Source organism: Chelmon rostratus, chromosome 1 (assembly GCF_017976325.1).
Source record: "Chelmon rostratus isolate fCheRos1 chromosome 1, fCheRos1.pri, whole genome shotgun sequence".
Classification (NCBI taxonomy): Eukaryota; Metazoa; Chordata; class Actinopteri; order Chaetodontiformes; family Chaetodontidae; genus Chelmon; species Chelmon rostratus.
Window position 1 is genome coordinate 33072238 of NC_055658.1, and position 22505 is coordinate 33094742.

Consider the following 22505-nt stretch of genomic DNA (forward strand, 5'->3'; position numbering starts at 1 on the left):
TTCTCCAAAGCTTGTGTCATAATCAGTAGTAAAGGTGCGATGTGGCACATGCATGAGTGTGTAGACCTGCAAGAGGCACAAACTGGACCTGGTCTCAGCTGTACAGGTGATTCAGACAGAACTTGTGAAGGTAAAGATAAACGAGACTCGCTTCAGGTGTGTTCTGGAGGATCTGGAAGAGGACTGAGAACCTTCAAAATGACAAGGAGGGGGGTTCTGACTGGGGACTGAAGAGGTTTGGAAGGTGTTGGTGGGATTTTAAAGCCTTTACAGGTGAGAGGAAACTCACTTCTCAAATCTCTTGATGGTATTTTAGATTTTAGGAAGGTTTTCAGAGTTTTTGGTGTTTCAGTGGTTTTTGAGGTTTTTGAGGATCTTTAGATCACGTTAAAAGGCCCGAAGCTGATAAAGGTTTTGAAAGTTTTGACAGACTGTAAGAAGGTAAGAAGTGTTTTAAGGCTTCTGAAAGGCTTTAAAGTGGGTGATGCCCTAAGATGTTGCACCAAAATGAATCCATCACCCTCCTCAAAGTGATGGTTGTCATGGAAACTGCTTGTCTAGCCTTGTTAATGATAAATAGGAACAAACCGATCACACTGATGGACAGCACAGAGCAGGATTGTGTTGTTTAAGCTGTTTTGTAAGTTTTTGACCGTCGCTGCACCTGGCTGCTGCACAGAACCATCAGGAAGTCATCCATGGAAACTGTTTGGAAACGGGCCGGTGCTTTGACAATGGGCTAACTTCAGTCACATCAATGAGTCATGTGACGCCGTCGGAGAGCGAAACTGAAGTCACTGATATGACTGATGACATAGTAGCAGCTACGCTAACCTCTTTAGCAGCCGCCATTCTTGTTTCCAACACACCTAAACCACGCCCACTTGTAGCTGCCAGCAGTTCCTCATTGGATGCTGATTGGTCCAAACCACAGCGGTTCAGATGCAGATCTCACAAATCCTGCTGCTTCTCCCAGTAACCCTCAGCGAGGCTGGGCGGAGTTTCACTTTAAAGACGTCCGAACATGTTGAAAAGGTTTTGAAAGGTGTTGGGTTTGGTTTTAGACGTTTCTGAAACAACACGGACATCCAGTTTCCTCAAAAACCCCAAAGAGCAGCAGAAAGTCCTCCTGTTGGAGCTGAAATATGAAACCAGGCCAGTCTGAATGTGCAGAACTGGACTGAGAGGGCGAGGTTGTGAGCGTCACACATACTAACACACAGTGTGGCCTCCCGCCTTCTCTCTGAGCTTCAGGCCAAAACAGCTGAAACCCTTTGATCTGACTTGACCGCGTCTCAGCCAATCAGGAGCCTGACACCTACTGACTTCCACCAATCACTGTGTCCTGTTGAAAGAGAGAGATGAGAGGGAGCGAGAGTTTAAGGGAAAAAAAAAAGACACCAATGATGCTAATAGAAATGTTGCTGCTGTCCAGGCGCTGGCGTGTTTTTCTGCTCTGTTTTCCAGCTGTTTGTTTCCACGTCCCAGGACGTTCAGTCCATTTATCAATCAGGCGATCGACAGAAACTATTCTGAAAATCAATTCATGTTCAAGTTCTATTTCAAGCTAAAAACATTTAATACTTCCAGCTTGTCAAAGGTGAGGATTCGATGCTTTTCGTTGTGTGATGAGACTGAATGAGTCACACTCTTCTCTGGGAAATCATGATGAGCATTTTATAGACAAACTGATGAGCAGAGTGAGTCGATCACAGCTGCAGCTGATGTGTTTATCAAACTGACAACAGATCCGATACGTGCTTGTCCTTACCTGAGATGAAACGAGGCTGTTTCTGACCTGTAAGGCCGACCGGGCTGTGCATCATCAAAGCGGGCAGCGTGCTGCGGTCTTAACGAGTTAGACAAATATAATAAAAGCATCCTGGTTCAACAGGAAATACATCACACATTCAAATGCTTTTCATTGGTCCTTTCAAGTCCTAACTCGTCTCCGTCTTCCGTTCTGGAGCATCTGTGGTGCAGCTCCGCTCACCTTGACCCACGCTCGCCTCTCGATATCCCCACGAAGGAGGGCGAGGTGGCGTCGGCGGCCATCTTGCTCTCTGAAAGTGGGACAGCATTTGGGCAGCCGGTGATCGATGAGAGAGCTTCTCCCATCTTTTATACCAGCGGGTCGGTGTGAGCTGGTATTCTTAGACTGACCTGACACACACACACACACACACACACACACACGCGCCGTGTCGTCTTTGTATCATAACTTCTGTGAAGGAGGTCGTCGTGTCTTTCCGCTGTGAAGCGTGTCGGCACGGATCAGCGTCTGATGCTGTATTCGTCTTCTGTAACTTTGAGCAAAGTTAACCAAAGTTGAAGTGAAAGTGATGTTTCACTTTGGCTGTTTTCATCTCTCTGTCGCCCTCAGGAGCTCAGCAGCTTCTCGCAGTATTGATTCATATCTGCTTCCCAGATGAGATATTTAGGGAGCAAACCCGACATGCAGACTTCCAGAATGATTGATAGCACAAAGTGAAAACAACCTGCGGTGCCTCTTCCTAAAGGTCAGCGGGGAAGTTTTGTCCTCAGGTGACAGAACTTTACTGTCTTCTGTATTTAGAGTGGAATGAACTTCACATGAGGAGTTTCTGCCCCCAACACGCAGTCTTAAAGGCGTCGTTTGGATTGAAAACAGACTCAGAGATGATTTTCAGACAGTTTGAAGGTGACTTTAGTTTAGCTAAGCTCAGTGGGGGCAGTTAGGCCGTCTTCAGAGTACCAGTCCTAACAGTTTTTATCCACATCGCCTTCAGCCAGCTTCTGTAGTTACTGACACCTGCGGCGTTACCACAGCAACCCACGCAGACAAGTCGGTCACGTCTGGTCTGATCTGATCAGTTTGTCTTAACGATCTGATCAGAGAAACCGTCTGACTTTCAGTCTGAACAAAGTCTGTGTAGCTCAGTTAAAGCCTGACTGATGTCTGTTTCTGGAGACATTTCTGGAATCATACTTTCTTGTTACTTATTGCCCGACATTTACACCCACAGCAATATATCTGCAGTACACTGGTATCAGCCGAAACTTCCTGGCTAGTGAGGAAGGAAGCTTCCGGTTTAGGAAGCAAGAGAAAAAGAAGAAAATAAGAAAAACTAATCTAATTGGGAAGCAAAGGAAGACAGAACTTCTAAATTGGGAACTGAAGGTGAAAAAACGTTGTTTTGGAGGAAAGAAGGACAAACTTCCTCGTTAAAAAACAATAAAAAGACACAAGAAACGATGAAAGAAGCATCGTAGTTTCCAAGCATCAAAGAAGTGTAGGAAGAAGTGTAAGAAGCAAGGACAAAGGAAGCATCTATGTTTGGAGGCAAGGAAAAAGAAAGCTTCCTAAATGGGATGCAAAGAAGGAAAAAAATCTTTATGGAACAAGACAGAAAGAAGCTTTCAGTTTAGGGAGGAAGGAAGTAGGAAGCTTTATGGTTAAAGATCAGGAAAGAGTGGAGTGACAAGGAAGGGGGAAGCTTTCAAGTTAGGAGGCTAGGAAAGAGGAAGACTCTTTTTCAGAGAGGAATGAAAGAGGGAGCTCATTACAACACGCAAAGGAAGGAAGGAAGGTTCTTAGCAATAAAAGACGAGAGAAATATTCAAGCTACGTGGTGCAAATGACCATTAAAGCAAAGAAAGCAGAAACTTCCTAATTTACAATTGAGGAAAAAGAAATAACAGAGAAAAAACAAGGAAGAAGGAAAAAACTGCTTTTCTGATTAGGGAGCAAGAGAGGAGGAAGCTTCCTTCAGTCCAACAGAAAGAAGAAGGACACATGAAAGATAAAGACGTCAAGCTCAGAGGCTGCAGCTGAAATCACTGATGCATTCACAGGCTGTTGGAAACCAGAGCGATGTCAGCGAGTGTAACACACACACACACACACACACACACAGAGTCATGTTTGGAGACCCAACCAACACCACTACTCGCCCACCCCTGACCCTCACACAAGCCCCCACCCTAAAATGTAATGATTTGCGTTCTGGAGACTTTCTGTCCCCATAAGGAAGGTGTCCCCACAATGTATGCGTGTAGACAGACTTCTGTCCCCACATGTCAGTAATACATGTCACACACACACACACAGTCCAGTGTGTACTGTTATCTCTCAGCCACATGTGTGTGTGTGGGAGGCCGCCGTTTCCAAACCCATTTAAAATTCCTGTATCAGGCGCTGTAGCTTATCGTCGCCGCCGCAGCCTGACACGTTCTCTGTACGTTGTTTATTAATGGAAACTGTAATTAGACAAAGTTGTTTGGTCACATGTCAGACAAACTTAAAGCGTGTCATCGCACTGTGCGCTCGCACTCGCTGGCGTGAGCAGGAGGTTTGAGTTTACACACGTTTGTTCTTCAAATAAAAACGTGCAGATGTTCTCTAAATAAAAAACTGCGTCCTTCCTCGTTAACATTCTCTCCATCACCTCTCCTCCGTCACCTCTCCTCCGTCACCTCTCCCTCCTGCACAAATTACACTCTGATTGGCCGCTCGCCTCCTGCTTGGAGAGTAAATTAACTTGGGAAATTGAATTTTTTAGGTCTGAAATATTTCTGTGCCATCAGTCGATGATTCATGGGCAGCGTGGAGGTGGGGGTCGGGGAGGGCTGGAGGCGGGTCAGACCTTCGGTATTAGCTCGTGCAGGATGGTTCCTCCTGCATTTCCCCAAAATGGGAGTTTCCAAATGAGGACTTGTGCTCCTCTGTTGCTGCCTGAGCTGGAGACCCCCTCCCTTCCTGTTCTGGGGAGAAGATGCTTCTTTGAGCCCTAAATTATCCCCTTCCTAACTCGGAGGTTTCCATTTCCTTGTTCCCTTCGTAGACTCTTCCTTTCTTCCTAAATACTGCAGGAAGCTTCTTTCTTATTTGCTCGATTAATCTTTTTTCCTGTTTCCATCACAATTAGGAAGCTTCCTTTTTCCTTGCTTCCTAATATGGGCGCTTCCTCCTGCTCTGTTCTCTCACTATGATGCTTCTTTCTTTATTTCCGTTATTAGAAAGCTTTCGTCTTTCTCGTTCATAACTAGGAAGAACAACTACTTTATTATTAATTGATTGATTAATTTAGTTTCTCTTGAGGAACATTAACATTTTACACTCTTATTTTTCTTTCAAAACGAGTCTTCTCTGTATTTGCTCTATAAAAACATGAAATTACAAAGCAAACACACACACACACACACACAGGTGGTGCTTGAACACACATTTATTTCAGTGTGAGTATGGCGAGCATGGTCCATAACAACCTGCAGGGTGGTATCACGGCTCCTCCACTAATTAACTGAAGGAATTCATTGTTTCTGACGTCGTTTTCGTGTCTGTGTGATTTCCACCTCTGCAAGTCAGAGGCCAGACTTCTGGATTTGTCTCATTTTTCTACACAATGACTGAGAAACGTCCAGAAACAAGACAGATGCTTCATTACATCATTCACTTTGCATTGATTTTCAGACGTCTCCAGGTCTAACTGTGTAAAACACGTAAAGTGTTGCAGCTTAACACCGACCCACACACACACACACACACACACACACACACACACACACACACTCAGACACTCACACAGTCTGAGACATAATCAGCAGGTTGTGTGAGTGAAGACGTGCGATCGTGCGCCTTTGATTCGTCAGCCTGGCTCTCACCTCCTGACAGTGAGGTGGGTGGAGCGTCACCTTTCACCTCCTCAGTCTGCTGCGAGCAGATGGAGGAGGAGACGCTCCATCACCTCCTCGAACACACCGAGGTGATGAAACCAGAGATGATTTTTAGGTCCGCCAGTGTTTCATAGCTGTGTGTGGTGTGTGTTTGTGTGTTTGTGTGTTTGTGTGTGTGTGTGCGTGTCAAATGATGATGAAGTGATGAACCTACGTTTCCCTTCAGGAGGAAGCAGCAGCGAGACGCCATGACGTCCTCTTCGTGTGAAGCTTCTGCTTAAGTTGAACGGAAATGTCTGTAATTACTGAAGGAGGTCTGAAAGCAGCGTTTCCCCGCTCGCTCCTTCCTCCGTCTCTTATTTTCCAGCTCGTTGTGGATTTCTCGCGCCGCCATCTTGCCGCTGTTGTCTTCTTGACTCGAACACGCACAGATTCTGGTTTCTCTAATGGGATTTAGCTCCGTTTGATTTGTCTGACTGGGGTTTATATATTTTTTATTGTTGGGCTGTTTTTGATTTTTCTTTGACAGCTCGCTGTTGCAGAGGCAGACGGAGCGGCGCTGCGTTCAGGCTCCTGACGGAGCTTCGTGCTGCTGGTCTGTGATATGTGGCTGATGAAACCTTGATGTAACATGAACCCTCAGAGCTGTTTGTAAAGTATACAACAAACACTGTCGGGACAAACAGTACAGATATACACTGCAGGCGGCCTCAGATCAGGCGCCATCCGCGAGCGTTTAAAGAAATGATAAAACAAACCGTCTAACCTTCAGCTCGGCGTCTGCCTTCGCTGCCTTCACACCAAAACAAACTTTGTGCCCGATAACATTTACGCGGCTCTTTCATCAGGTTCAGAAATGGACCAGAAATGATCTTAACAGGCTTATTTTACAGCACCTTTCAACCACAGAGAGCTTCACAGAAGACAGAAAGGCTTGAAAACGCCAAACACGAAATGGTCCCAGACTGACATTAATGAAACGCTGTCGGAGCAGATCTCCAGGTTGAGTCTGGACTCTGGGGACGGGAAGCGGACCTGAACCCGGACCATGTGAGAGGTCTGGATGCATCAGATCAGAAATAAAACCAGCGCTTCGTAAACCCGCAGAAGAATTTCTGAAGTCGGGTGTTTGCCACACAGGAAGCCAGTGTCAAACCTGAAACCTGGACTGACGTGGTCTGTCCTGGTCTGCAGCTGCCTGATCTGAGACCTGTAAAGACAGCGTTACAGTAGTGGATTCAGTGGATTCAGACATAATAATAGTTCCTGTCTCAGTCTTCCTGTGACACTCGGCTGATTTTCTAACAGTGTTGGAAACTTCAAAGCCTTCGTCACTCAGACTGAAACATGAACAGGAAACCATTTAAATCTAATCCAGGTCTAATACTGGAGCCTGCAGTCCAGTCAGCTCAAGTCCAGACCGAGAGAGAAACCCATCGTCTGTCGTGTTAATTCATCACTGATAGTTAGAATTGATGAGCCTGCAGGTCTGTTTTCTCTGGTTTCTTCTTCACTGTCCTTCACACATTGATTTTCCTCTCCTGAGAGCCTGAACCTGGACGTGTGCGTATTCTGGACCTCAAACCAGTGAACCAACAGCTTGTTTAACGGTGGACAAACCTGATTTTCTGCAGCTGGATTGAGCAGAAGGGAAACGTTCAGCTTCAGCCTCCAGAATATAATCAATGGAATATTAAACTAATGATTGTGGATTCATGTGGATCAGTATCAGTGAGAAGGCCAGGATGAGAAGAGGAGCGAGACTAAAATCTGCTGCTTAGACCGCAGCTCATGATCCGTTGTTCATGTCAGCAGCCAGACGTTCAGGTGTGAAACAGTGTGACCCTCACAGTGACCGTGTGAACAGGATCTGTGGTTTTCTCTGAAGTCGCCTTATAGAAACATGATTTCTTCCCCAGAGTCACATGTTTCTCTGTCTGTGGCCCGTACAGCGATTCAGGAAGTCTTTAGCCTAGCTTAGCATAAAGACTGGGAGCAGGGGGAAACTGTTAGCACTAAATGTTTAAAAGAGAAAAACAAGTCTGTCTGATTCACACAATGACATGCTGATGTCATTTGAATGGTGCCTTCAAGTCGAGTCGTATTTCCCACAACAAAGCAGATGTGAAACACAAACTAATTGTGTTACCAATTTAATTAAATGTATTTAGGTGTTTATCTCTTCATTTATGTTGCTGTTGCTGGTCAACAGTAAAAAAAACTGAAAAGAGAACGAGGCGACCCTGCATGATATAATAATAACAATTACAATAAACTTTATTTATAGTTATTTTCTCAACAAAGTCACAAAGTGATTTACAAAAAAAAAACAAATAAAACCAGATCAAATTGGAGGAAGGTGAAGAAGATGAGCACAGAGGAAGTAAATGAAGTGAATAAGATCAAATAAATGTGAATAAAAACATTAGAAATAAAACATGTCGGAAAGCTTTAAGAGATTTAAATGAAGTGAGAGTGTGTCTGTTCAGCAGGCAGAGCTGGGTCCTGTGGGGGTCTGTATGATGTGTGTTATGTGTGTTATGTGTGTGTGTTGGTGCTACAGCCTCAGCCTCTTTGAAAGCAGCATCACCTCACAGAGTTGTGTGAATGTGTAACTCGTGCAGCACGCTGAGATCAGTGTCACCGACTAACTCAGCACTTGAACTCAGATTTGTTTCATGTTCACAGCAGGAAACAATGATCTCGCAGACGAAGCTTCGCGTTCAGATTCACACACTCGACAAGAACGGCCTCCTTGGAAAAAGCCTCATTAAAGCAATTTGCCGGCGCTCTAACAAACAGTGTTTGTGACGGTCGGGCAGCGAGCCGCCGAAACTCCAGCGATGATACATCTGAAGGAAAATAAGAGCGTGATGGAGTTCAGAGGAGACGAGGGAATCTGAAACACAACTAATCACAGCGTGGACTGCGGAGTCTGCATCGGCCTCCGTGCACGTTAGCCTGCGAGTTTCAGCGCGATACGAGTTTAAAGCCTTTATCAGGAGAATCACAAAGTAATTCAGTTCACTTCAGGGGCGACTGATCGATCAATTGATCACACGTATGTGTGTGTACGTGCTTTTGTGTACGTGTGTATGCGTGCATGTGTGTGTGCACGCGTGTGTGTGCGTTTGTGTACGTGTGTGTCTGTGCGCACGCGTGTGTATGTGTGTGCGTGTGCGTGTGCATGTGTTTGTGAACGTGCTTGTGCATGCATGTGTGTGTGCATGAGTGTGCGTGCGTGTGCATGCATGTGTGTGCATGTGCATGCGTGTGCATGCATGTGTGTGCATGTGTGTGTGTGCGTGCGTGTGCATGTGTGTGTATGTGTGTGTGCGTGTGTGTGTGTACATGTGTGGTGTCAGTGTTCAGTGTCCGTCAGAATGAAACTCGCGGCTGTGCTGTAGTGATTAATGTGCTGATGGAAAGTCGGATTTGGTCTCATCTCAGTCATTCAGTTCTCCTTCTCTTTCAGAGGAGCTACGCTAACACCATCCGTCAGGGAGGTGGAGGTCTGGCTTCTCACTTGCTGTTGTGATTTCTCGTCCTTCGTGTCTCATTTCAAGTGTTTGTATTTAGTTTTTCTGTGTTTGTTCTCGGTCTTTTTGTTTCACCTGAGGTGAATAACTGGAGGACCTTGGCTAACACTTGTTAGCACTCTGTCTGGTGTTTGCGAAGGCCCCGTCGCCTCCATCATCTACCTCCCGTGGTGGCAGAACAAACGGCGTGTTGGTTCATTAGCCGGCCGAGTCTCCCGCAGGCCGACCTCCATCCTGAGTCCAGGATGAGGAGCAGAGCGGGAGTTAATCAGGCTGTTTGGGATCTCCTGCTGCCAGCACATCCACACCGCTGGCCTCAGCTGCAGGAGCTCATATGTTTAATGTTACAAAGTCAGACTCGTGTTCGACTGATGCACAACTTCAGATCAGAGGAATGTGAATGTGAGCAGGCAGAAAAATCAAAATTCGACCTTAATCACACGTTTATAAATCAAACACCCACTGACTCACCTGCTCAGGTTTTACTGTGAGATCAGATTTATCTGTTTAAAGTTAAAATTCTTTAGGAAATAGTTCAACATTTTGGAAAATAGGCTTGTTTTGTTTTCTTGCTGAGAGCTGGATGAGAAGTTTGTTGCTAAATTTTTGTTTGTGTAAGTACAGAACTGGGAAGTGCTTAGCTTAGCTTAGCATAGAAACTGGAAGGAACTTTTCTATGTTAGAAAATACACCAACCAACACCTCTAAAGGTTGATAAATTAACGCTAACGTGTTTTATCCAAACATAAACTGAAATAAAAACATCAGAAGTTGTGGTTTTATGGGAGTTTTGGGCTCTTGCAACCATGACTTGGCGACTTGTCTGTTGTGCACTGATTTTATTTTGTTTAGTCAATAAATGTAGAAAAAGGCATAAATATTGAAAATAAAAACATGAATATAAATACAGCTGTCCTAACTGTAGACTGCCTGAATATAAATATAGATATTTATGGACAGATACTCCAGCTAATAAAGTCCAGTCATGGTCACCTGCAGGCATCAAAGAAATGTTCAGGCAGAAATAAAAACCTTCAGTGTGTTCAAACGTCTGTGACTCGATGACTGAAACTTCAGCGTATGGTCCCCCTCCCCCATGGCGGCTGATTAAAAGTGTCTCTGTAGAGTCAGTGCTGGTTTGTCCGTTCTGGGCGACTGTAGAAACATGGCGGTGCAACGTGGTCCCTCTGTAGATATAAAGACTCATTCTGGGAGGAAACACAACGATTCTGATTTCAGGTGATTATGCAGGAAACACATCTATGAATATTCTGCTACATTTCTGCCAATAGATGCTCCTGAATCCTCCACGCTGGACCTTTAATGTTAACGCAGTAGTTTGGGAAACTATTCTGGAAACTTGTCACATACACACTATCTGAAGAGACTAAAAAAACATAAAGTAAATGCTCGCAGTCAGCAGGTTTTGACATCACAGGCGGCAGGCCTTACCTCCACGTTGCAATCTGATTGGTTCAGGGCTGCTGTCATCATCTGACCAAAAAAAAAAACTGTTCCTTTTACTGCTCTTAACCTCGATTGATCTCCACCTCATGGCTATTTATAGAAGATTGTTCCCCTTTGGCTGACACACACACACACACACACACACACACACACCTCCTCTCTGGTTGATGGCGAGGTGAACTCATTATGATGGAGGCAAACACAGAAAATATGAGTCACCTGGAGTTCAGTCAGAAAAAATTGACACCTGAGGTAAAAAAAAAACAAACATTGTGTGTGTGTGTGTGTGTGTGTGTGTGTGTGTGTGTGTGCATGTGTTTGTGTTTGATGGACAGGCATGTCGATCATTGAAGGTCTGGACGTATCTGTCTCCCATCATGCCTTGTTGCAGGCAGGACTTGCCTCCTCTCACCTTGAGTTGTACTGAGGAATGGAAACCGACTGGAATCACATGCAGCGTAATCAAACAGTCGTTAAGTGGTGAAGAGATGATTTAAAGACTGATTAACGAGCAGAAGATTAATCTGTTAAAACTGGCTGAAGTTAGAGTCTCGTCAGCTAACGATGGCAGAGAGCATATCTGTGTGTTTAAAGACAGAAGATCACATCAGCACCGTGAAAAGTCCTGATTAAAGAATCATCCAGAAAACTGTCTGACTGTTGTGATGAAGACGTTGGAAATGAACGAACTCACCAATCATCTACAGACAAAACAGTTCATTCAGAATTTTAGTGGCTGGGATTATTTTCAGAGCATTCGTGTCACACAGGGAGAAAATGTCGAAAACATTCCAGTTTGATGATCGTGAGAAAAATAAAAAAGTGAAAATTCATATTTCTGCTTTCATGTTTTGAAAAAGACCTTCAAGAAAATAAGAACATGTTTATTCAAAATGAGCAGAAACAGAGCCCACTGTATGTGGGAGGGTGCGTGTGTGTGTGTGTGTGTGTCTCTGTGTGTCTGTGTGTGTGTGTGTGTGTGTCTCTGTGTGTGTGTGTGTGTGTGTGTGTCTCTGTGTGTGTGTGTGTGTGTGTCTGTGTGTGTGTGTGTGTGTGTGTGTGTGTGTCTCTGTGTGTGTGTGTGTGTGTGTGTGTGTGTGTGTCTGTGTGTGTGTGTGTGTGTGTGTGTGTGTGTGTGTGTGTGTGTGTGTGTGTGATGGATGCAGTGCGGAGCCTCAGGTAATAATAACCATGATGGATTCTCACCTGGCCTGGCGAGCTGCTCAGTCCAGGAAGATAAAGATGTGTTGGAGCTCCTGCCGATGCTCCGCTCCGCTCCGGGTCCGGGGGGGCCCGAGCCTGGGGAGATATTAATGACATCCCCCTAACACCGACCGCCCCACCCTCCCCAAACACAACCACACCATTGGTCATCAGCTAACAATGCTGTTTTCAGGGCAAGAGCATCAATCTGGCTCCCTGCCGCAGAGTTTAACAGGGAAACAGTCCAGAGGTGTGTTAATGAGTCATTAATGAGAAATAACATCATCAGTTTAACCCTGTTATAATCAGAATAATAAAAAAACTTTATTAGGACAGCACCTTTCATACAGGAATTGCAGCTCAAAGTGCTTTACAATAAGTGAGTGTGTTACATAGAAAACGACATAAAACAGATGAATGTAAAATGAGAGTATGCAGAATAAACCCACCTGATAATGATGATAAAGAGGAAAATAAAAATAAAGACAATGCATAAAACCACAGAATGAAATCATGAATTCTGGGTAAACTATGTGTTTGATGCCCAGCAGCTGGTGGACCGTTGGTTTATCCTGTTTGCAGACAGGAAATGTGTCTCAAAACTCAAACTGGGTTCGTCATTACACAAGATTTTTAACTGTTCCGCCTCATCGTTGTATCGATCATTAACATAAAAGCATTAATTAGTGCAGCTTTGTTTAAAAACTCTATGATTTTGAATTGAGATTAAGTGAAACGAATGCTGTAAAAATTGATCATCTTGATCATCCTGTACCCCCGGCCTTTATTTAGGACTGGCCTTTAATTCAGCTTGCTTTCCATTTTAATCAATGCAGTCGACACCAGCAACATTTTTATTTGTGATTCTCTTCTGCTTTAGGCCTTAACTACACCCCCCAGTGTCTTTTTACTTCTCACTGACACCATGACACCCCTAAAGGACGCTAACAAGGAAAGCTGTCCTGAGCTGAGAAACTGTTTAAATCCATCTGTACCATCTAAATGCGACGTTCCTGCCTTGATTCATCACCCCCCCTCTGTCCCTCATTCCTGCCTCTTGTACTCTCAGTCTTATCAGATATAGAGTAAGTGTGTATAAGACTGTGGTCGCGGTGGAGGACGAAGCTGAAGACACAAATCGTCCGATAACTCATTTCGTTGGTGCAGCAGAGAAAACTTTGGATGGCGCTCTGTGGGTTTTCCCGGCGGCGCCGCAGCCGGCGGCCTTCGCAGGGCAGCGGAGATATTTCAGAGGCTTCTCGACGCTCCGCGGGGACGAGCGAGCCGGCCTCTCTCGTTTCATGCCGGCCTGTTTTTAGCTCCTGAATGTCTGGAGACGCTGCCGTGATTTATTCAGCCTCTCTGCTGCCGCTCAGGTGAGTCGACTGCACTGACAGGATGAATGAACGGCCGTCACACCTGCACACTCACTCACACATACAGCTTTATCTTAGGCTGCCGGGACTGTCCGTCTCTAAATGTGTTTACTTTGAATCCATGTGACCACGCCAAAGAGTGCTGCAAAAGGACATGAAACTAACAGAACTGATTCCATTGAGCGATTTTAATTCCAAAATGAGAACACTTGAGACTGACTGCTTGATTTGTACTTGTTTTAATTGAATTGTTTTTATAATCAAATTGAAATTTTTAACTTTGTGACTTGTGCTGCCACTTGGCCAGGACGCCCTTGGAAAAGAGATTTTTAATCTCAATGGGCCAATTTTCCTGGTAAAATAAAGGTTTAATAAAAATTTAAAAAAAAGAAGTCAAGTGAAAGGAGTTGAGGTGCATCCGAAGGTGTCAGTAGAAGCTCAGCTGCTGAAGTGGGTTGAAGTGGCACATGAAGCGCAAGTACTGATGGGAGTTTATGTTGTCAGTTTAAACCTAAATACTAAAAGGAGTTGAAGGTCTCAGTAGAATTTGAAGGAATTGAAGTGCCCTTTGAAATGTGTGCAGTTCAAACAGCGGCAAGTGAGCGAAAGAAGCCGAAGTGTCAGTGGAAGCTGAAGGACAGGAAATAGTTGAATGGCCAGAAGAAGTGTTAGCAGTGTAATGAGTGGTGACAGTTGAAGTGTAAGGACTGAAAAGCTGTAAAAGGAAAGAAAGTGTCTGTGGAAGCTGAATCACTGAAAGGGGTTGAAGTGTCAGATCTACATTTGGGTGCTGAAAGAAACTGGGGTGTCATTCGATCCGTAAAAAGTGCAATGAGTTGAAGTGTCGGATGAAATGAAAACGTTGGAAGGAGCATAACTGTTGAAATCAGTTGAAGTGTAAGTACTGAAAGAAACCGAAGTGTCCATTCGAGCTGTCAGAGTGTCAGAAGAAGTGAAGCGAGGCTGAGGTGCTGTTAGCAGTTGAAGTGTCGCAGGAAGCAGCTGAGAAGAGTCGGATGTATAATCTGCTCCCTGCTGCAGTCTGTGCAGATCGAGGACTCGAGGACGCCGGGGAGGAGCCGACTGTGTTAAATCTATTAGGCAGGAGTCACATTCATTCACTCTCCCACCTCGCAGCCAAAGAAAAGCTCGTTCACGTCTTTATTTATTCCCACTCATTCCTCTCCTGGGCCGTGTTTCCACGTTCCTTCCTCTCACAGCCTCTAGACTTTCTTCTCTCACCACATTCCTCCCAACTCCCATTTCAGCATTTATTTTGGTTGCCAGCGGCAAGGATACGGATAAAAGGATTAACTTATCGTCTGCCGGTTTAGAGCTCTTAAACTCAGCCTGACGGCCCCCCTGAAAATTGACGAGATGGATGCCAGAGAGGCTCCATTCAATACATGTTGAATTCATTTCCCCTGTTTATTACACAGAGGGATGTTGATGTTTAAAGCCTGGAGAAAATCCAGCAGTATATACGTATAAGCAGTATAAAAATCTTTTCCAGCTCCGCTAATCGATATTTTAAAATATGTGATGCAGCAAATGAAAAATCTGAACGGGGTCACTCAAATAGAGACCTATCATATTTCTCAGGATGTTGGAGGAGACCAAACCAGAGCGACCTGGACCTGTCCAGGGGGGCGATGGTGCTGGTCTGCGGCTGCAGGATGTTTGCTAACACATCAGCTGTAATCAGGTTATATAAGAAAACATGGCCGAAACCCCCCAATGCAGCTCTAAATATCACTTTTCTGAGTGGACCTTTTCTATTTATTTCATTGCATTGATGCATTCTGTCAGTGAAGCAGTTTCCTTCATCAAAGATGTGTTTTGAGTTGACGATTATTTCTAAAAATCCCCAAACCTGGTCTCTGAAGGGCTGCAGGTGATTCATTATCTTTCTGATGTTACTGTCTTTTTTTTAGTCTTTGAGTTCATTATTTAGTCTATTAAAGTAAGAACAAAATGCCAGCCGGTGCCCAAAGTGACGTCCTCAAACTCAAACAGGACAAAGAAAAAACAGAAAAACAGCAGAAACAATCAGAGGAAACACCTTTAACATCAGTTTACATCTTATTTCACATTAAATTCACAAAATTTTTGAAGCAACAAATAATTCATGTTAATAATAGTTATTTACTGAACTGATTCAGTCATTTCAGCCCGACTGCTGCTGTATTTATTGATTGAATTTTAAATGTAGTCTCACTAACTTCATTAAAAAACACAAACGTTAACACACGTGTTGGAGGACCAGTGAAGACAAACATCATGAACAAACAGACACATACACACATGACAGCAGTGAACACCCACCCTGTTCCCAGCAGATGTCAGTGTTACATAATGACTGTCTGATGTAACACACGCACGCACGCACGCACGCACGCACACACGCGCATGCACGCACACACATGGAAATTTCAGGTAGCCTCGATACAGTTTGAGCTGTTTTATTGAATCAGACTGGATCTAATTTATGATGCAAATTCTGCTTAAAATAAGAAGAAGCCAAAGTCCAAACACAGAATCCTATTATATATTATATTATTATATTTTATTATATATATTATATTACATTGATTCACTGCCGTATGACATCACTGTATGTTACCCAGCAGTCTAATGGCGACAGAAGCCTGCTGGTTCGTAGTATGTTGGTGGTTTGGTGGTAGTTGTTGTAGTCGTGCTCTCCTTGGTGAAATATGCTGAAATAAGTTAGTTGCTGTTGTCGTCTCCTGACATGTGACCTCGGTTTCTTCCACTCAGTCAAAGTTAAATTTTTATGACCCGAATGATTCAGGCGGTGATATTATGATTGACTCCCCTCGTATTCACCGTGTTTCCAGCGTTTGTTTCTCTGCTCTGTTGTGTTTGTCGTGTCGTCGTGTTCCAGACCTCCGACTCTTTCAAACAGGTCTGGTTTGGTTTTCAGTGACGACCAAAAACCAACCACAAAAATGCTGATAAGTGCCGATGAACCGTTTCCAGCTTTACAGGTTGTTCTCGTCAGACTTTCAGAAGTCAGACCTCTAAAACTGATAAATATCTTCAATGAGCGAGTTCAGGTGCTCCAAACAGCCCCCACCACAGGATCAACTGAAACAGATCAAAAGGTGATCAGGAGTCAGTTTGTTAGCTTCTCAGTTAGCAGGCAGTGCAGAGCTAGCACCTGTGAGATGAAGGGAGTGGGCTGGTGGTACAGCTGGGGGGGTGTGGGGGTGTGGGGCTCAGTGGTTTGATATGTTCTGATTTTTACAGATTTATAAAGAGAGAAAATCTGTTTGGACTGAACTCTGTGTTCTTTATTGTCTTCATGCATTCAAGAAAGAAAGATCTGTTTGTTCTGAAGTAATAAAATACAACAACAGAGGTTTTGCTGTGAGTCTTATTGATCTGTTACGAGCAGTTAGCTTATGGTGGCTAATGTTAGTGCTTGTAGCACTTGTGTCAGGTGGAAAATGAACCGAATGTTGCAGCACTAATTCTCTTTGATCTTCCTGAACCTCATTTGGACAAAATGTTACAAACATTAGATCGCTATTTCTGTGTAACAGAAGTACTTCCTTTTTTTTTTTTCCGGGTGATGGTTATGCTACATGTTAGCATTTAGCATTATCCTGTAACTACCACTTGTGGCCACAGTGGTCGCTGTTCAGCTAAAGTAGCGTAGAATTGTTTTAACAAACAGTCTTTGCACAGCAGCAGCTCCACACTGAGGTGAGTTCACAGGGGGGGAGTAGGGGGGAACAATGGAACGAAGCTTTTTACTAGAGTTCAGCGATGAGCAACAGTGACAGTCAAGACTGGACTAAATCATTTTTGCCCACTAGGGGGCAGAAAGAGGCCAAGTCAAACTGAGAGTAACATTTATCAAACAGCTGCCTGTAGCAGCCGCAGAACAACATGTTCACCAGCTGGTCTCTACCTGTGTCTGTCCAGTGCTGGACAGGTAGTGGACAGTCTCAAGGTGTTTTCAGAGTGAAGCCAGTGTACAGATGTTAGCTGTAGCTAAAGCAGCAACAGAACTGATGCTTAACAGAGACTCAAAGCTTGAGCTTCAAGGTTGTCAGGTCACTGAAGGTGACACAAACAACCAGCATGTGTCACTCTCACCTTGGTCATGTGATGCTTTGTGATGTCAGATGACATCCTGGAATGAAAGATAAGACTTCCTGCAGGTGATGTGAGAGTTCGGCTGCTGCTCCTTCTGTTATTACGTTTCTAGATTCTGCTCACAGCTCAAGTCATTCTGCCTGCTGGTTGTTACTCACTGGTGTACTGTTGCCTTTCCAAGAGTACAATAAAAAATATACAAACCACTCTGAAGAAGCGACAGCGACAGTTTGACACGTTTGTTGCAGATCTGGAGTAAAGTTACAGGACAGATGAAATCACAGTATCTTCAGTCCTTCAGCATCTCGTCTGCAGAACAGAGCAGCAGTCAGTGCAGAGATAACACACACATACACACTGCATTGTCACAGAGCTGTGTTTACCCCTGAGGCCTCTGCACACACACACACACACACACACACACACACACACAGATCTTGTCAGTCTGAAAACCTGCTGTAGCACCTTCAACATGTCAGCCATCAGGACGAGAGAAAAGCAGCTTTGTCTTCCTGTGAGCCTCCTGAGAGCAGCGGTGGGGATGTAACATATGACGACCAGAGATGTGTATCAGTGCACATCTTCCAGAATAATCCTGCAGCCAATCACGTTTCAGTCCTTCGTGTTATCTGCGGCGTTCACTGTGCACACGAGACTTTCAGCAGCGAGCCTGAAGAGAAGCGCTGTCTGAAGGACAAACCGTCCCACGACCTTCATGCGTTACGGACGGGTTTGAAATATGAAATGTTGTAAGTATGTTAAAGGACCAGTGAGGTCGACATGGTGACGGAACTCACAGAGCGGCCGGAGGAGGAAATATTCACATCCTTTACTTTAATGAAAGCAGTGATGGAAACTTGTCACTTTTGTAAAGTTGGTGTTAGAGTGTTTTTTGCTATTTACAGTGTTGTAATATTGAATTCTTCAAAGTCAGTATGTACATATCTGGCAAAACCACGTGTGTAAATTCAGATCTCCCACTTTGTATAATTAACTTCAGCCATAAGTCAAAGTTCTGGTTCCACTGGGGTTTGAACCCAGGACCTTCTGCGTGTAAAGCAGACGTGATGACCACTACACTATGAAACCTGTGCAGGTGAGGACTGTCAGCTTCTTGTTGACAACACTTCCTCCAGAGCGTCACAAAAAAACAGACATGTTTTGTTTCTTGGTTGACCTCTACCAATCAAAATGTATTTTTTATAAAAGCTTGAGGATATAATTAAATATCCAGCCTGGACTGAAGCTCGCAGCCTTCTGTTCATGCTGCATTGAACTCCATGTATTCTGACTGCTGCACTGTGCCGCGCGCCGTGTGCACAGCTTTCTGCTCATGTCTGTGCGAGCAGCTTTGAAAAGGCGCATCCATCAGGTCCATATGGGGGCCCTGAGGGCGGGAAAGGGATGGTGTGTGTGTGTTTACTGTAAGTGTGTGTGTGTGTGGTTCAGGGGGGGAGTGCACAGAAGGCTGAGCAGCATGTTTCTCTCTCAGTATGAGTCCAACTGGAGCACCAAGAGGCTCAAACTACCTATTTAATATATTTAATAAGCATGGGAGGAGGTGGTGTATGTATGTGTGTGTGTGTGTGCGTGTGTGTGTGTGTGTGTGCGTGTGTGTGCGTGTGGTGACAGTTTATATTGTTCTTCTTCTGGTGTCTCCTCCATGTGCAGTGATGAGGCCATCAGTGAATGCATTGTGTGTGTTTGTGTGTGTGTGTATCTGTATTTCTTCAGCATCATTAATGCTGTAGTCACTTTATTCATCATGCGTGTGAAGAAATTCTGCAGAATTCTTGGCAGTATATTTTTATGGTAATTTTTCTTTTTGGTCTTTACATCAATATATATTTGTTATAGATGTTTTTACATATTTTTTCTCTGACATTGCTCTTTGTATAAAATGTCCATTGTCATGTCTCGTCGGGTCTGTTGATGTGTCTGTTCACAGCGTCATGTCTTGTTATGTACTTCCTGTTTTATTGTGAAATCCTGACTCTCCTCTCATTTCAGGCCCTTGACTTCCTGGTGTCCTTCCCGCCTGTCTGATTGTCTGCCCCGCCCTGATTGTCTCCACCTGTTCCTTGTTACCTCGTGTATATATAGTCCGCGTCTCCCTTTGTCCTGTGCTGGATCGTCTTGTGTGTTATGTGTCTTGTTGTCTTTGCCACCACAGCTACAGTTAACCCAGAGTCTTGTCTCGTCTTGTTCGTTTGTCTTTTGATCCTCAGCGTCTTTAGTTATTTGCCCTCCTGCCTTTTGTTGTGTGATTTTTGGAAAAACCTTTTTGTTAATAAACCAGCCTTCGAGCTCGCCTTCAGTTCGTGTCCTGTGGCCCTGACAGCCCCACGGCTTATCATCCATATATGGTCAGCTTTTTTTATCTTGTATTTCTCTATTTCTGTTGCTATATTTTTTTCAACTGCCATTACCTGCTGCTTGTAACACCCAAATTTCCCCAGATGGGGATTAATAAAGTAGTAAAGTATGTCTCATCTTATCTGTGTATGTGTGTTTGTGTGTGTGGTGATGAGTTATAGTGTTCTTCTTCTTTGGTCTCCTCCATGCGCAGTGATGAAGACGTTGGTGAATGTGTCCTGTGTGTCTGGTGTATCTTCGTCCTCTGTGCCTGTTTCCTCCTGTCTGATGAGGCCTGTCTTATAAAGCCTCCAGCGTCTGCTGCCCGTCGACATCGTGTTGACAGGTAGCAGCAGACTCCACGCCGCCCTGATGGAAACACCTGCACAGGTGTGTGATGGCTGCTCGGTGGTGGAGGTGACGCTGCCTCGGCTGCAGCAGTCGTGTGTCGGCTGCAGCCGTCGTGTGTCGGCTGCAGCCGTCGTGTGTCGGCTGCGTTCGGCTGCTGCTGATAAGCTGCAGCTCTTTCATGTGTTTGTGTCTGAGGTGTCAGAGAACGTTACCGCGGTTAGACAGGAAGCAACGACCACGAGCCGCGCGTGTGTGCATGTGTGCGTGTGTGCGTGTGTGTGTGTCTGTGTGTGCGTGCGTGTGTGCGTGTGCAGGCTCTCATAGCGTGTGTGCACTATGCTGTTGTCATATGAAAACCTTGTATCTTCCTCATACTCAGTGTGATGAGAGTGAATGGAAACACCGTCACAGAGGCTCAGTCACATTACATTCGCTCCTGTCACAGAGGTCTGTGTGGAGTGTTCATCACATCTGCTTTACATGCAGAAGGTCCTGGGTTCAAACCCCAGTGGGACCACATCTGTGTGTTATTGCAGTGAAGTCAGTGAGCTGTTGAGAGTGTGTGGTTTTGTTCTGTGAGTGTTTAATGTAGTTCAGCACAGTGAAACACTCACAGGGGCCTACGAGGAGGCAGTTGACACTGCAGGACTCTGACTTGCTGTGCAGTGTTTCCACCTCATCGTAGGATCCTCAGCTGCAGCTCTGCACCAGACTTTTAACCGACTCATTCCTGTACTGAGCTTTTATTTCATTCTGGACGTTAGAGGAAGTCTGCTTTCCAGTTTGAAAGAGGCAGCTTTTCGTACCAGGTACACACACACACACACACACACTGTCGAGTGGCATCATGGGAAATGTAGGATCCAGTTGGATTTTGAATCCAATTTGGGACTAAAAGCAAGAATATTTTGGCCTTTGCGGCTTTTATTTCTTTTTTAAAAATCTTCATTTGCTCTTTAAAGAAAAGCCGTGTGTCTGTTTGGACTGTGGAAAGTGTTTTCTTTCTTCCTCCCTGCTGTCACCTCCTCCTCGGTGTTAATCTGCTGCTCAGTGACGGCAGGTGGAAAACAGCTAAAATATCTCCAAGCTTGTTGTAAACACACTCGATGAATATGAGTCCTTCATGCTTCTAATGTTCTGTAAGACGTTGTTTTTCCATCTCTGCTGTGGTTTTATTCGAGCCAGGATCCTCAGCAGCAGCGGCGGCGGTGGCGGCGGCAGCAGCAGCGTTACTCACTTCCTCTTGTCATTTTCAAACAAGTCACCAAAAGTTCACTCACATCTCTGTGTCTAATCCTTAAATCTCATTTTATCTCCACCATCTTAAATCCTCAGTTCATTTGATGCTGCAGGCGTCTGAAGCCAGCGAGAGGAAGGGTGGCTTTTTTTCGTTTTGTCTTGAGTCCCCTGATGAGCGGCGATGAAATGACTTTGGCGGCGGCTGCTAATGCGCTATAATTGGTACGAGGAGCCGCTCGCTCTGAACAATTATAAGATGCGGGAGCTGTAATCTCTGCTGGGACTCTGAGGGAGACCGATTCTCTCCATCCTCAGTGTCAGTCTGCTGTTTTACAGCTTTCAGAGCTTTCGTTGAAGCAGAGGCTGTTTCTGACAGCGCAGGTCGTACCTGCTGCATCCTGGAGGACTCACCTGCAGCCTCTCCAAGGTCTCCAAATTCAATTCAGTTTGACAGGTCAGACCTTTAGAGGCTGCAGAGAGTGAAAAACATGAACGTCTGTTTGTTAGCATGTTACATGTTCACGTGTTTGACGGCCGGCTGTCGTCCTCGTCCGAGTTTCTCGGCTCTTTCAGCTGTTGATCAGTACGTTGTGTGAAACACAGAGTTACTGAAAATGAGAAATTAGTTACAGTTGTAAGTTATTTCTGTGAAAAGTAATTTAATTACTTTTTACTAGTTATCAGGGAGAGTGAGTTTTGTGTTGCTGTTTAATGCACAGACGCTGTGGCACAGTGAGGGACAGCAGTCAGATCAGTGCAGCTCCCCTCGTGCTGTGAAACAGAGAAACTGTAAACGTGGATTTGATGAACGTTTAGCTGAAGAGAGAAGATCCGTCTCCTCGTCTCTCCTCGTCTCTCCTCGTCTCTCTCATGCGGTTCAGCTGGTTCAGTTGATCTCTGCAGATCACTGGTTCTGTGGTTGGAGAGCGAAACCTCTTTGAAACAAACAGAACAAAAAGAAATCAAACAGAAAAGTGTGCAGAGGAACTGAATGAAGTGACGACGTCACATTAGAGTAACGTCTCATAACGTCAAAACATATGGAGGACAATGACAGAGACTCTGTCCATGAAGAGGGAGTGTGTGTGTGTGTGTCTGAGTGTCTGTGTGTGTGTGTGTGTGTGTGTGTCTCTGTGTGTGTGTGTTTCTGTGTCTGTGTGTGTGTCTCTCTCTGTCTGTGTCTCTGTGTCTCTGT

General features: G+C 44.8%; 1 protein-coding gene and 1 non-coding gene across 2 annotated transcripts in view; one reads left to right on the forward strand and one right to left on the reverse strand.

The window, feature by feature from the left end:
* LOC121625756 (nuclear receptor ROR-alpha A-like) overlaps positions 1–22505 on the forward strand; it is a 75905-nt gene that overhangs the window by 15740 nt on the left and 37660 nt on the right. The window lies entirely within an intron of this gene.
* On the reverse strand, positions 18382–18454 carry trnav-uac. The gene has a single exon. It is a non-coding gene; the product is annotated as a tRNA-Val (tRNA).